Below are 16328 nucleotides of genomic sequence, written 5' to 3'. Positions count from 1 at the left end.
TTTCTTTTTCCGCGGAATGTCTCCTTGACCCTTGCGATTACTTATATAGTTACTTCACAGAATGCTGGAACGTTTTTCAGCTATTTCGGGCGCCTTCCGCAGAAAGTGCTTACGTCTGCAGAGGTAGGCGTTCGAGAAACGCGGGGAAGGTCGCGCAGATTAGGTGAGTCTGGGCCCGATTTCGCAAAGCTTCTTGCTCGTAAGTGCTCTTTACCAATGGCAGGCCGCCTTTGCTAACAGTATGTCGAACGTGAGGATTGGCTGTAAGTTTCGCTTACGAAGAATTCTAGCGCAAGTAATTTCTTTCTTTTCCTTTATTTTTTTGTGAATACCGGCCCTTATTTTTAAAATGGGCAATGGTCTTCCAGTCACTCTGACGCAGAATTACAAAACGTATGGTTGCGAATTGAATTCGTTCCAAAAACTGGTGACATGGAACATGAAAGCCAAGCACGAAGTATACCGGGTGCGGTTTCGTAATTATGTGTAATAGGTTATTTGTGCACTCACATGCGTGTATAATCACCGTAGGGCGCACGGTTTTTTTTTTTTCGTATACGATATTCCAAAGGATGGCATAGCACATCAGTCTAAGTAAGGTTATTTCGTGTGAAAAGGCTTGCGGCCATTTATATTCGTAGCTCCGTAATCAATCTACTCTCAAGTATCCGTATGGTTCTGCCACCCGTAGGAATGAAATGTCATTTCCATGAAATTAACCATGGCCAGTAAACTAAGAATTTAACACAAACTGCGAGGTGAAACCCCTATCTAAATAGAGTGGGACGGAGAAATACCTTTGCTCAGCGCCCACGGCATCAGACTTTATGATGTCTGTTGCGGCTAATAGAAAAAGCTATATTCTAGGGATCGTAGGAAGCAGGACTTTTTTTTATCTTTGGCGCCAATTCTTAAAGAATAATTAGTGAGAAGTGAAACAGTGAAGACACACACACGTAAAGTCCAAGGTTTAAAGTTCAAGACCAGTAGCCGAACCGCTGCGGAGGCGACGTTCGGGCGTTGAGGCAGCGGATGGTGGAGCTAGGGTGCCTCGATGCGCGCGCCCCCGCTTAGGGTGAGGTCACCCTTTGAACCAGCCGGCGCCGCCTAAACCTGTTTTCGCGCGCTCCCTCCGCCATTGCGTTGCCCGCGTCGACTTCGCCGCGCTGCTGTGCGGGCGTCCTCGAAACGCTGCTGCGTTCGCGCGGCTTTCATCGGCGTAGAATGCCTGGATGTTGTGTTCCTCAGTGCTCCAACCATTCGAGAAATGGTTGGAGGATGTTCCATTTTCCAAGGGACCCAAAAAGGCGGCTTCTGTGGCTGGTGCGAGTCAAGCGTGACAAGTGGCAACCGACGAACTCCTCGTGTGTCTGCAGCGTAAGTGCCACATGTTGGTTCAGTGCTGTTTTTGTTGCGATTTATTTGTATTTTGTTGCGTTTGGGCAGCTAAGTGTCGTTCAATATTCTTCTTGCTCGGCTTAAAAAAGCTGCGTGAAACACTAAAACAAAGTAAATGAGTTTCACTACAGCGCGGTACAGGCCATTGTCTGCCGCTTGCTTGTTCGCATCCGAAATTGCACGACACGTGTCCGCTGGGGAATACGTACCACGCGTGCTTTCGCCGCTTCTTTTCATTCAAAGGTAATTGCCTTTACTAGGCGCTTGCCAGCGAATTGCGGTCTGGGCCCAAACATTGCATCAAGGCACAGAGCATGAGGACAAGCAAGGGCACATAAGCTGTGGCAATTACTGTGCAAATGGATGGTCCAGGAACCAATTTTGATTAATTCACTCACGATTTCTGAAGTTGTTTTTGACATGTGTGCGGCGTTGGGTAGCTTCCGCTGCCTATTAACCGGACGCTTCGTCCTACGACGCCGCATTATGTCAGTAAATGAGATTAACAGAGATCGTTGTTATGTGCAGATTGAGGCGCTCATTCGAGTAATTCGCCTGATATTTCGACTAATTTGTTCTTTGGCCTGTTAACCCGACGCTTCGTTCTGCGATGGCGGATTAAGTCAGTGAATGAGATAGACAGGATATGTTATGTGCAGATTGAGGCTCTCATTCGAGTAATTCGACTGATATTTGGACTACTGTGTTCTCTTGCGTGCTGCCTTCATTGTTTTCATTATCGAGCCGGAAATGCGCCGCTAATTTCAATATCAAATTCATCTGCAGGCTCATTTCGAAGCCAGCAGCTTCGAACAGAACCGCGCGGATGGGTGGAAGAAGCTCAAGCCTAATGCTGTACCAACGGTGTTCCCATTCAAAGGTGAGATGCCTCCTGACCCTGGTATTTGTTACCACGTTGCTTATCGGCTCATTATCTACATTTGAAAAAGTTATGTGAGGAAACGATTCATGCGCATACATATTAAATTTTCTGGCGCGCCTTCTATTCTGCTTTTAGTTAACACAATCTTAAATATATGTAATGGGCATTTTTTCTTATTTATCTGTTTCCAGAACTTCCTAAAGAGCGAAGGCCACCAAGGGAACGAAATGCACACGTGCCTGCATTATTCAGTGACGACGCAGCCGCACACAATTCTTCACGAGAAGTGAGAAACGTTCTTCCCTCAACTACGCAGGAATTTTCTCCCGCTGATTCTTCGTCAGACGGGGAGATAAATGAGAGATTGGCGGCTACGGAAACCAACAATGCTAATGGGCAACTTACTTCGACCCCCAGGGATGCACGGCTTCAAGAAACTGCAATAGTTACTGCGACCCAACCCCTCGATTCTGAGGCAGCTGAGCTTACGAAGAAGATTGCAGATCTCACAGCAGCCAATAATAAGCTTAGACAACATCATAACGAATCTAAGAACACTGTCAAAAAACTACAGATGCAGGTACGCAAGCTGCAGAAAGAGGCAACTAATTTCTCACGAAATACGAAGTTTTTAAATGAAGACCAAATTCGTGCTCTTTCTCGGAACAACAATCATGGTAATTCGTGGTCAGCGCAAACAGTAAAGCAAGGTCTAAAAATTAAATTTGCTTGTGGAACCACCGGGTATGAAACACTCAGAAAGATTGGCTACCCTCTTCCATCCAGCAGAACGTTAGCAAGAAGAATTCAGGGCCTGAAGTTTCTGCCAGGTATCCTGCATGAAGTGATCGACGTCATGAGGTCGAAAGCAGAGGGAATGGAGGACGTGGAGAAAGACTGCGTTCTCTTTTTAGATGAAATGGAGATAGCACCCGGATTTGAACTCGACCGTGGCGAAGACGTGCTTCTGGGAGGAACGACGTTGCCCTCAAAGCCTGAAGAGCCAGCCAATCATGCTTTGGTGTTTATGCTAGGTGGGGTAAACCAGAGATGGAAGCAAGTGATAGCCTATGAATTCACTGGTAGGCACGTGGACGGCTCTGTACTCAAGGCATATGTCCTGGAAATAGTGCAGATATGCAGCCAGATTTCTCTAAGAGTCCGTGTTATCACATGTGACATGGGTGCAGCAAACCGCGCTATGTGGAGAGAATTTGGCTTTTCGAGCCACCGCCATTCGACAACTTCGTGCTCAATACCTCACCCAACCTTAAAAGGGAAGGAACTTTTTTTCATCTCGGACCCGGCACATGTCCTTAAGAACCTGAAAGGACAGCTTCTAAGCTCAAAAGTTTTCACACTCAGTGATACTACAGTAAGCAGGAACGGACTGACGGCCTCGAAGGTGAAATTGGAGCATGTACAGGCCGTCTTGGATTATGACGCAGCCAACGAACTTAAGGTAGCACCAAATTTGTCAGAAACCCACATTAGTTGTGGGCACTTCACCAAAATGAAAGTAGGAGTCGCTGTCCAGCTCTTCCGTGAAGCCCCACCAGCTATTCGGTTCCTAATAAAAGAAGGAGTGATTGAGCCAGAGGCCGAAACAACAGCGTGGTTTATGGACCTCGTTTCTAGGTGGTATGCCCTCATGTCATCGCGTCATCCCACCATGGCGCTAAGCCGCAGGAACATTACTAAATATCATGCCGCCTTGGACACACTACGCACGGCAACAGACACCATCAGAGAACTGAAAATGGGCACTGGATCTCAGTGGAAGCCATCGCAAGCAGGGGTCCTAATTGCGACAACGGCTGTCCTTCGCCTTCAAGAAGTGCTTCTTGGCAGTGAAGGGTATGAATTCCTCCTCACGAGCAGGCTGTTGCAAGACTGCCTAGAAAACCTTTTTTCTGTGGTGCGGCTCATGAAGCCAGTGCCCACTGCGTATGACTTGAAGTGTGCACTCCGACTCGTCAGCGTCAGCCACTTTCTTCACACTCCGAGATCAACAAGCTACGAACTTGACGACCGCGAATACCTTGTCGATCTGCTTGCACATAGCAAGAAGGAATGTGCAGAAAGCGAAGTCGATGAAATCAACGACACGGAAATTCTGTTCATTGAAGAGCTCACGTCAACCGAGTGCCGCATCTTGTTTTACCTTGGCGGTTTTATTTTGAAAGGAATTTTGAAATCTATAACTTGTCCGCAGTGCAAGGCTGCTCTCCTTGGCAAGCCTGACGATCAGTATGCTTCCCTGACTGCACTCAAGGAATACGTCAGGGATGGGCAAAACCTCGTATATCCAAGCGCTGATGTCATGAAAACTTTAAAAAACTACGAGGAACATTTCACCGCTGTCAACTCATGGTGCACAGGCAAATTTTTCACCATGAAGTCGCCACTTCGTTCTCTGATAGCCTATCTCGAAGGCATAGACAAACCCTCAGTGAACACATGCATGGCTCACAAAGAACGAATAAGCAAAATGCTGACTGCTGCATATGCCAGAGTGAGGCTCCGAATTCATCTCCGACAAATTCCGAGCACTCATCCTAGTGGCCACGGAAGCAAGACTTGTGCAGGGGTCAGCCTTGCGTAAGCAAGCTGGAATCTGCAGTTCTGCGAGCCTTTTCCTTCAAAGTCTGAAGTCTGCATCTATATATATAGTGATCACAACTATTTTATCAATTACGGTCTATTTAACATAAATGTCGACTTTTAAAAAGTGCAATAATGTTCAGTGTTCACGTTCCCATTAAACACAAATCTCTAACTTTGTGTGTTTTCATAAGCACTGAATAAATGATTTCATGTTTGCTTGGGTAACAGCTTTTGTATTCATCTGGCTGTTACCAGACGAAAAGGGGACTTTATATTTTATTACCGTTGCTGATGCTGTTTCTTCAAAGCGTGCAGAACCAAGACGTTGTTGCATTGACCGCGTCGGCTGAATTTTCTTACCGATCAAATTCACTCACTTGCATTGGGACATCAGTGAGGTTTCCCATGCAATCCTGTTTACCGCGCCTCCGTTCACGAAGAAAAATGCCCATTCAGCCTTTTAACGCCCTCCGCATAACAGCGCGGGAGAAAGGGGGTTAGCCCCAGTCGCTGCCGAGCGTGAGATAGGGAGCCGGAAAGCGGAGGAGTCCGTTCTCCGCGAGAACGAGCATGCAGTGGGAACGAGAATGGCGGCCGCCGTAGCAGACGACGCAGATGTCCTCACCCTAAGCGGGGGCGCGCGCATCGAGGCACCCTAGGTGGAGCGCAGCGGAAGCGCCATCTGGTTTCAGTGCGCGAACTTGCACGGTGAAATGGACCGGCACGTACGCATGAGAACTGTCAACATTTCTGCGTCCTGTTTTTTCCCCGTGCAAGAAAAGACTCCCAATATTGTAAATATTGTCGCCCTCACCTGGCCCAGCATATGGGCTCTCAAAATGTGACTCGGCCCAATGTACTGTAACTTTATTGCTTCCTTCTCTACACCCACGCAGTATACTATTTCTAATCCATCGTGACGATTCAATGTAAACGAATGAACTAATTAATGGGAACGGGGCGTAACCCGAGGGCGAACACTACGCCCCGCCAGTAAAACGTTCCAACTCGCCAAGCTTGCGTTTTGTCTGCCGACACTAAGCGTCGGTTGAACCACATCAGTGTCACACATACTACCGACTATAGAAAGGGGAAGGTGCCTTGTAATCATTTTATCATGCACGCATTTGATTATGGCGTTCGTAATACGAATTCTCGCTATGCCACTTGCGTTTTTTCTTGCGCTGGTGCTGGAGGTCCCCTCTGAAAACCAGCGTGGGCCGATAATAGATTGTTCGTCCGTGTACGCCGCCGGGAGAGCAAGTGTGTGTTAAGCGGTGTCTGACGCACGCATGTGCACTACTTTAGATCCAGTGGTATCTTTTTGCCGCTGCAGATAAAGTTTGGATGTATATAATTGCAATCGGCAGAAAAGTCGACCATTCCAAACTTTTACGTGCACGCCATAAAAGTAGGTTTGCCGATGATTCAATGACAAACTGAGTGACGCATACCAAATCGGAAAGAAGAAACTCGGGTGAACTGCTGAACACAAGCTCTTCCTACGACAATCACGAACTCAACGTGACTTTTAAGACCTAGTTTCGTACAGGTGCCAGTTCTTTCCTCATTAATCTTTCGAAGCCCGTGATAGACAATTAACCTAAGGGGCATTTCTATCACTCGCGAACAAACCCGCCGTGGTTGCTCAGTGGCCACGGTGTTGGGCTCCTGAGCACGAGGTCGCGGGATCGAATCCCGGCCACGGCGCCCGCATTTCGATGGGGGCGAAATGCGAAAACACCCGTGTACTTAGATTTAGGTGCACGTTAAAGAACCCCAGGTGGTCGAAATCTCCGGAGTCCTCCACTACGGCGTGCCTCATAATCAGAAAGTGGTTTTGGCACGTAAAACCCCATAATCTAATCTATCGCCCGCGAACAAAGAGTTTTTACAGAGAGGTGTTACTGCAGGAGGAGAGGGATAGAACATTTATTAACCGAAATCAAAAGACGCAAGGGACGAAAGCTTCTGCTCCTCCTTGCTTCCGTCGTGCTGCGTCAGTCCAGGAGCCGTACGGCTGCCGCCACCTGCCCGACTCCCTGCTACTGGTCACGCAGGTTTGAGCTGGAAACAACAGCACCCCATTGTTTCAGGATGGGGTTTCCGATTTGGGAAAAGTTGAAAGCGTTGGGGCAAGGACAAGTGGTGTGACACGGCGAGGCACTCTCTCCAAAGTGCGGACACTTGCGAGAGCAGAGGGCGGGTCGCATTGCATTTAAGAGGCTCAGGTGAGCGTAAGTGATTGTTTGCAATTTCCGCCACGCAACCGCCTCCTCACGAGTGGAAAGAAATGCACCAGACTCTATGGTTTACTTTCCGTCCTGACAACCTGTAGCAGATACAAGGCATTGAATTAACGTATTTCCACACAGGTGACACAGCTGACGTGCTACGGCGCCAAAGAATGACTATGGTCTCACAGTAACATGACAAAGTGAAGATGGCGATTAATTACTTTCTTAATTTAGAATCACTGTCCATCGGCCTAGAATAACCAGGTATAATATTCGAAGTCTCCGCTGCGGGTTGAAGACCGTTTTCGGCTCACACTTCTTTTTTAAACAACGGTGCACTCAATAGTTCGTCTAGGCGATTTGTTGGCCACACAGGTAGCTTACTAACTCTTGAGCAAAACGTGAACAAAGCAAAGTGACAACCGCAAAGGCAACGTCACGTTGCTACGACTCATTTTTGTTACACTCAACATATCGAAAATAATATGCAAGAACAAACATTAATACGCGACACGTATGCATGCATGGACAACGTGTGAAGGTCATTCTGTATATTTTTCTGAAATACGGGATGGCTATTTACAAAAGTTTGATGCAAAGAATGCGTTTGTTGGCGCCTGAACCAGATGGCACCACCACATTAAGGCAGGTTCGGCATCGCGTTTATTGCGCGCTTCGCCCCAATCGCATCTGGTCCTCTGCGCCTGCGCGTCTGGATAGGGTAGCAACATGGCGAAGAACTTGCGGTTGCAGATTTCAATGCATGAGTGCTATGGGGAGCTTTTCCTCGAGAGTTGTTTATATGGACTCTACGAAGTTGGCACATCAAAGATTACGACTACGATGAAAAGTTTAGAAGCCACCGTATGAGATCGCATTATAATGACGGGCACACAACCTTATGGCGAGGCCAAGGCGTACTCGGTAGGCAGCTATACCTATTTGCTGGTGGCCTTCATAATCGAGCGGTACATGCCGAACGGCAAGCATGTGCTCCCGTGATCAAGAGGAAGTGTGAAACGGCGATGCAGGCGAAATTACATCCGGGCTGAACGAGAAAGAACGCGATAATTTTATCAAAATACAGGTTGACTGGGCCCACGCAGGCATACACAAGAATGCTCTCAATCCGCGTCGGCTTCTGACACATGTTGGGTTGGTTTAGAATATGCTAAAGAGGTTTTTACACTTACCTTTCTTGCAGGGCAGAGGATACACGGTGATTTGCTTGAAGGCCTGCTTACGACTGTGTATCCGCCAACACAATCAGGCGCCACAGTTCATAAAACGCTACGTATAGAGGTTTCAAGCAATGACGAGCAAAATCTTACAATAAATGTTACGCAGACTTGTTGCCTCGGCTGCGTAAGTTTTTCAGCAAGGTACCATTGTCGATTAATAAGCCAGGCATCAGACTCATCTTCTCCGAAAACCCGCCGCGGTAGCTTAGCGGCTATGGTGTTGCGCTGCCAAGCACGAGGTCGCGGGATCGAATCCGGGCGGTCGCATTTCGCTGGGGCGAAATGCGAAAGCGCCCGTGCATGGTGAGTCGGGCGCACGCTACAGGACCGCAGGCGGTCAAAATTAATGTGGAAGCGCCTACTACGACGTGCCTCACAGTCACGCCATGGTTTTCGGGACGTAAAACCCCCTAATATTATTTTTAATGTGCTCCGTAACAGTCGAACGCACGTCGATTCTATAAATTTGCGATATTTGCACTTAATGTTTGGAAAACTAAACAAACTGTATGCCTAAATTTTCTTTAAGTTAACGATTTCCACTTTTTGCAAAGTTTTCCAGGGCCTTCTGAAATATTTTGTTTCACAAGCGCCAGTCATAAAACACATCCTTTATGTATTTGTATTAAACAAAGCTAATTGAGATGGTTCTGCCGTCACATAAATATTGCATTATCTCGTTTCACATGCATAAGAATAAATTAACTTTGTGCCATAGGCAAAGCTTTCTTCATTTCTGGCCTCAAGGCCCTAACATGCAGCTCGAAAAGATCAAAGCCGGAAAGAGCAGTCAGCCCGTCTAAGGAATATAAGGGTGCTTTTATTGAGCACAATATTGGCATACACATATTGCTGTTCGGCGTTGCATAGGTCGTATATATGTCCCAGGGAGGAACCGCGAAAATTGTGGGAACAAAGCGACGTCCGCGTAGGCGCGACCAGAGCGACAGCCACGATCAAGTGGCGCGACAATCTCGAGAAAAACCATTTCGGCGCAGAGCACGGCGAACAGGCACATCGACGTGTTACGTAACACTACCGTGACGTCACCGAAGATATTGATGGGCCAGACGGTCGGCTAACCATTCCAAACATTGCAGCCATAAATAAGCAGCACAGCTGGAGCATTTCACCTTCGCACCCGCTGACGTTTCAGACTTCATATGTCCGCGCTGTCACATCATGCATCGGTTCTAAACTTGAGTTTTCTTTATTAATGTAAATTTTGCGACGAAGCTTAATTAGTGCGAAGCAACAATACGTCGCTGGTTATGCCACCATCGGTTTCATATTCGCTGTTGCATTTTCAGGGTGTGTGCAGGAAGCCTTTATTTGGCTTAGGAAACGTCCATGCCCAATCAATGCACGATATTGCAGCTCACGCATACGACTGTACGTTAGGTCGTTGCACACCAAGAACGTGGGCAATTTTTTTTTTAATCACTGGAGACAAACCGTGTCGGTGAGTGCGTAATAGTTAGCCAGTCGAAAAACGCTACAGAAAACACCTTTTTTTTTTCTGAACGAGAGAACTCTTTTCTCTAAGGACATAACACAGGCGTTCAGCTACCGCCAAGGCAAGAATTTATGTCGTATTAAGAAATACCTGCCACTAAATACATCGTACCGTCACAACAAGATCACTTCTATGGAAGCGGCCCGAACTTCAAGGTTTTGCCTGAGGTAGACTTTCATAGATCTATTAGTTTGGGCAAAAAGAATCTTCTCTTCGTGAAATAAAAAAAGACACACGACAGGCTAATGGTCAGAATTTGGGTTGTATTCGGAGCGCTCCTTTATGTCGGCTTCAAATAGCTAGGTGCAATCTTGTTAACGTCACGGTTCAAATGTAAGCATTGTAAAGGCAAAAAATGCTTTTATGCACCTGTTAAGCTTGCATTGGAACACCTTGTTGAAACTATTCAACCATGCCATCAAGATGTGACAGCAGAAAACGCAATCCTGCACTGAAGCGTGTAGAGCAACAAGCATCTCTAACAATGCCATTGCTGTTTGTTTGTTTGTTTCTTTCTTTGTTTGTTTGTGTTTGTTTGTTTGTTTGTTTGTTTGTGTGTGTGCTTGTTTGTTTGTTTGTTTGTTTGTTTGTTTGTTTGTTTGTTTGTTTGTTTTTCCCGCGGGGGCGTGTACAAAATGGTAAATATTAGCGAAGCTTTGCTTCCAGCACAACGTTGGCTTGGGAATTCAGCAATAGAAGTTCGCCCTCCACAGCAGCAAACTACAACGAGCTCCATTGAAATTAAACCGCGCTGAAACGTGTGAATAACGGTGAACATGGAGTTCTTTGTGATTTACGACTCCACAAACGTGTGAGGACCTTAGCCATGGAACAGCGAACGCAGTGCGTATGCCAAAAGGTTACGGTTGGTCAGGAAAGCACATGTTTTTAGGCTAGGTTTTACGTGTACTCGAGTCTGTTGTCATATACACATTGGCACGCCATTTTCTTACTTATCCGCACTTCTGCTGATTCGTGTCATCCTCTAGGAAGGTGCGCATATATAAAGAATGGTATGACATCACAGACTCAGGTTGCGATTCTTTACAACGAACGAAATCGGAAGTATTATGCATGCCTCCTTCCTCGATATTGTATTATGCAATGTCCAAAGTGCTAGCATCTTTCTAACGCTTCTCCACAGATACTGTCGCTTTCTAGACAGCGAACACACAAATACTGAATGAACCGGGCAAGGAAGCAGCCTTACATGCTTAGAAATACTTGATGTCCGTGATGGTCCGTTATTGACTTCTAGATTCCTATAAATTAGGACGGCCAATGCAAATTATGAAACATTCCATTCTAGGAAATATTCTGCAATATAAATAATTTGCTCTCATAAATGACATCACACCAACGATGACCCGATACTTCAGCCGAGAAAAAATACATTTTTTTCACATTTTAGAGCATGTTCACGTGGAGCGCTTGTAAGCAATAAAGGAGGGTGATGATCTCACACTTTAGCCACCATCATAACGCACGGTCGGCTGGTCTTAACTGCCAATTTATTAACGGCAACAAACCAAGGTAGCAAATTTTCACCTGTGTTGTTCAGATGACATTATCCTTTCTTGCCTTTTGCACATGGTCAAATTCAGTGATGTTTTATATTTTTAGCCAGTAAAATGTGGTGTGATGCTTCCTTTGAGCCAATTTGAGCCAATCGCACATGCACTCTGGGGCACCGGGAAACGACCACTCCGCAATCCCGCCACGCATGCCAATTCCGATCAGAAGCTACAGGTACGGTCCATAATCATAGTGCTTATTATATCTCGGAATTTGTTTCTTTGGTGGTCCCTGTTGCCCTGCCTAGCTAACCTTCCATTCATGAAGCGTATATTGTTTTCTAATGGTTTTCCTCTACGCTTCAGCAGTTTTACTGGTGCCTCAAACAGAGAGGCCTGTAACCAGTCGTTTTGGTCTGGTGTGGCGGTATTTTGTCAGCCCCAATTAATTTCGTGTAAAAAGGAAATGTTTCTCTAATTCTAACAACATCTTCGCCAAAGGTCGCTGGTTACGTGGAAAAGCGTTCTTGTTCGCTATAGGTCGAGGACTGCAGCAACGCTTTCAGCATCGCATCATCCCTTCCCAAACATAAAATAGGGCGCATCCAGCGCCAATTTCTATGCCTTAACATCACGGTTCCCTGTCCTCATGAGCGCTCCTGAGTGTAGGGTGAAGACGAAGCCCTCGAACCTACTTTAAACAAAAATCGTTCGCAATAGTAAACACTGGACTGTTTTTTTTTTTTCATTTGTCAGTAGTAATTCACATCGCCCCACCCTAACTTTATAGTCCACTTCGTTCTTAGATGCAACTTTCTTTTTTTCTGTACAATATTCTTATTAAACATTTTTCAGGAGAAAAAGAAACACCTCAGTAAAAACACGCGTCTCAGTAGACCGACCGACTTTGTTGTGCTGCTTCTTTTGCTTGCGCGCATTTGATACTCCGAGAACCACGTGTTCTAACCTAGGTGTAGAAGAAATGCGATGAACTCGTCACGGGTGATTGTTCGTGGCAGTTATACGGGACCCCGAAACAGCAGCAAAATGCCAGGGCTCCTCTCAAAATAACTTCTGCAGTTAAAAAACACGTTGCCTACATTCTCGGTATGTATATAAGGTTCAACCTGGGTATATATATGCTATTTCTGTGTATACCTTCACGTAAGTATGTAGACGAATACATAATAATGTTTAAGAACTACAGAGCTACCGATTGAAAAAACGAGCGGTGGTGAGTATGCAAAGTAGCGAAATATGCGGGGAGGCTCTGCAAGCGTCACACGTATAGATGAGGCTCTGATGATTCGTTATTTAGGCGACATTCTGCCCGCGTGATTAAATATGATCTGGAAAGCGAGAGCTACTTGTTTGGGCACAGAGCGATGCAATGAGGCCTCTGCGACGTGGTAAAAGCTCCGTTTAGATTACAGCGCACAGCGCTTGTACCAAGAAGCTCGTAGTATTATACGGTCACCATGCTGACGTTCTTTTCTTTGGCTTCCTCATTTTCCTTTGATTCCTAAGCTCCATCTTCATTTGCTGTGAACTTTCTTATGCTTTCTGGAGGCAGTTGTTTGCGTCTTTCCGATTCCCTTGGTTGATTTATTCTTTTTCTTTCAATTGCAGTACTAACGTCAGCAATATTTTCTATCTCCTATCCAATTCTGCTCTCTTATACAAATTCTTAATTTCCCGTGCTGTCTAATTTGTACTTTACTGCCCCTTTTATGCTTTCCGGAAGCCAAGTGCAGCACCAAGGATACCGCCGTGGCAATGAAGACGCGAAAACCTGGCACACATATGCATTACTGCCCTGTCACGGATGCAGAGGGTCTGTCGAAATGAAACTGATAAATAATGCACATCGATTTTCAGGCTTCCAAAGATACATCGTATAAATGCCGCAAGGCCAGCCTGCAAGTGTCTATCGAGGTAACCACAGCATTCCATTAACAAGTAGGCAGTTTTGTATTTAATTGGATTGAATTGACTGCACTAAAATTTTATATCGTACGCCTCCAACTCCGCGTGACACTGTGTAATTGGGCCTCGCCATGCGTAATTGCTGACACTCGCGGCAATCTAAAGAAATGCGAATAAAACATACGTGTGGGTGGCTGTATTTTTGGGTAATATATTCTAATGTGACTTCTAAGGACACTTTTTGCTAAGCACTTTTCCTCATATCTCCCAAGTATTTTTCAATAGTTTCATTGTTTCGAGATTCTACAAGAGCTCGTTTTCCAACGTTTTCAAATTTCCTAGCAGAGGCATTTTGCACGTCGTTACGCATTACGGTATTACGTTGTTAGAAAGTTAGAATCAAGCGTTCGCTTTCTTTACTTTTTTTTTCATTTGTATTTTCGCTACGGGTGCTAAACCACATCCGCGTTGTTCGGTGCAAAAAAAACTGTCAATCGCAAAACCTCAATACAGCTTTCACGGCCGAAATACGAACACTGTTGACCAAACTCATTCTTCTGGAACGACACAGCCGTGCATGCATGCGAAGGAACTCGGCAGAGTGATAATCGCTGCGCACGCCCTTCAGCGGAGTGTACCAGTTGAAACTTTCGAACGACCATTAATTTACCGTTTACTCTAACCTTTCGCGCAATTTAGAAGCTAGACAACAGCCATTCGCACAAGCTTTCTTTGCAGTGGCTAACCTAATAAGCTGCGTGACAGGCTCCGTCGACGGCAAAAGCGTCCACATATATCTGTTTGCGTTCGGTTGACGGAAATGCAATTTATGGCACCCCAATCGAATGCCTCCTCCCGTTCTCGGTCAAACCTGGCAATCGCGCCTTATTTCGTTCCACTCCCGCAAGGGCCGGCGTCCGGCCGATTTTTATCGAAGGCCGTTTGTCAGAGAGATGAAGTTTCTTTCGACCGGTGCGCGGCAAATCCAATATCTCAATCCGGCGTTCGTTAGTTTTTCACACCAGAGGAAAGTCTAAAAAACCTGAAAGACATCGAACCCACTGCGCTGAAATTGTTTAAGCCTCACGAGAGCCGTCGTTTCCAGTCGCCTTCCCGAGAGAGCAGTCAAAACCACGTTACCTGGTAACTGGGTCAAACGTTCGATATCTTGCAGCAAACGTTTACGTCCCACGAAAAAAAAAATGAAAGGAAGAAAATACTCAGGAAGCCATGCTCGATCGCTTCGTTTAGAGGCACTTCGCGATGCCATGCTTGAAAAAAAAAAAGATTGCGTTGCTGAGGCACATTTCTCAAGCAAGCCTAAATCAGTAAAAAAACGGCACATTTGACGCCGTAATATTTTTTGTTCAAAGAAAAGCCTATAATATCAGCTTAAGTTTGATGCATATTGTATCCGGTGAAAAAAAAAAAGAAACGTTTTGTGGTATTTATAACAAACTCAGGGTCTAGAAATAGGCATCCCATGTCTTACCATACCGACTGTATCGCACCCCCCCCCCCCACCCCCTCTCACGTATCCGAAACGATAGATCCCGTGTTATGGAACGACGCTCCTCAACAACGTGGACGCACAATTTGTGCCAAGTCGGTTACGCCGTCACGCCGTAAAGCCAGCTTTACCCCGAGGACTGCAAGTTAGAGGGAAAGGCAACCATACCAAAGCAAAACTGGCGGTAGTGCCTGCAGTGTCGTAAGTACAGAGTTTCATTCATGATGACAATGATGAGCTTTTCACATATTTGTCTAAACATCCGCATTTTGGCTTTGAACCCAATCCCGGTTTCTTAACTTAATCTAATCGCATCAATTTTGTATCGCTATGATAACTCTTATTTAGCGTCGGATTTCTAGAAGCTTATTAAGTTTTGAACGTAACAAATAAAGCAGCTTAAGAGTCGAAAAATATTCGCCTACGTTGAGCATTCCTAACCGAATGCCATATAGATTTAGCACAACACACACTCGAAAAGTCCCCAGGCGTATTTATGCCCTGTACATTACGTCCTGAAGATAGTTGCGATGCAAAGCACTCAGCTATTAAAAAAAGAATGTGTGTCAGCACCCAACCGTCCTAGCCAAACTAGAGGCTTAAAGTAAGCGTCACTATGCTTTTTAAACGAAGCAGTTCCAAATCGTGGAAGAATTGACGTACTGGTGCGATTGCCACGGTTGTTTAACGATTTCAGTGCCAAATTTCCCGCTAGCGATCGTTGTACGAAATTCTGCGCCTCTCGCGAGGCCGCCGTCATTTACCATTGGGGTGTGTTAAGTGACAGTTACGCGCAATGTCTCACTACTACAAGCGTCGAACTAGCGACCCGCAGAAGCGTTGCATTCAAGGCGCGAGCAGCCAAGGTCCACGATAAGCAGCGGTTCATTACCGATTACTGTCGGCATTGATCAAGCACATTCCCGTTCATGCGTCGCTGCTCAAGCAGGTAGAGTTGTGAGTAGACCTTTCGTTTGCTAGGTCTTCCGCTAAAGGACACGGTACAATGATCGGCGAACCCCCTCACCGCCCTACTTGCGTTAGCTCTAAAGAATATTTGATATTGACACGTCAACGTTGGAACGTGGCTTCAGAAGGCAAACAGAGCAGAAAACGAAAGCCGACTGAAAACACACACACACACACACACACACACACACACACACACACACACACACACACACACACACACACACACACACACACACACACACACACACACACACACACACACACACACACACACACACACACACACACACACACACACACACACACACACACACACACACACGCACGCACACACACGCACACACACCACGCAGTGCTGTGTGACTAGCCGTCCAAAGTGCCCACTCTGCCAACTTGGCCAATGCCGCACCTCCAGCCGTCAACCAACTAAGCGAGCCCTCGCGCGCATCTGTGGAACACGAACACTGTAGCCGTCGGTTAACTGCTGCCGAAAGCTCAACGCTCCGCAGTCGGAAGGACCCGAA

General features: G+C 46.2%; 1 long non-coding RNA gene across 1 annotated transcript; it reads left to right on the top strand.

The window, feature by feature from the left end:
* The first annotated feature begins 1052 nt into the window (after window positions 1-1052).
* LOC142590237 (uncharacterized) lies at window positions 1053-2759 on the top strand. Its single transcript, XR_012830056.1, has 3 exons — window positions 1053-1377; window positions 2185-2278; window positions 2473-2759. It is a non-coding gene; the product is annotated as an uncharacterized LOC142590237 (long non-coding RNA).
* Window positions 2760-16328: the final 13569 nt, after the last annotated feature.

The sequence above is a fragment of the Dermacentor variabilis genome, chromosome 8 (assembly GCF_050947875.1).
Source record: "Dermacentor variabilis isolate Ectoservices chromosome 8, ASM5094787v1, whole genome shotgun sequence".
Taxonomy (NCBI): Eukaryota; Metazoa; Arthropoda; class Arachnida; order Ixodida; family Ixodidae; genus Dermacentor; species Dermacentor variabilis.
This window is presented reverse-complemented; position numbering and strand designations above follow the sequence as displayed.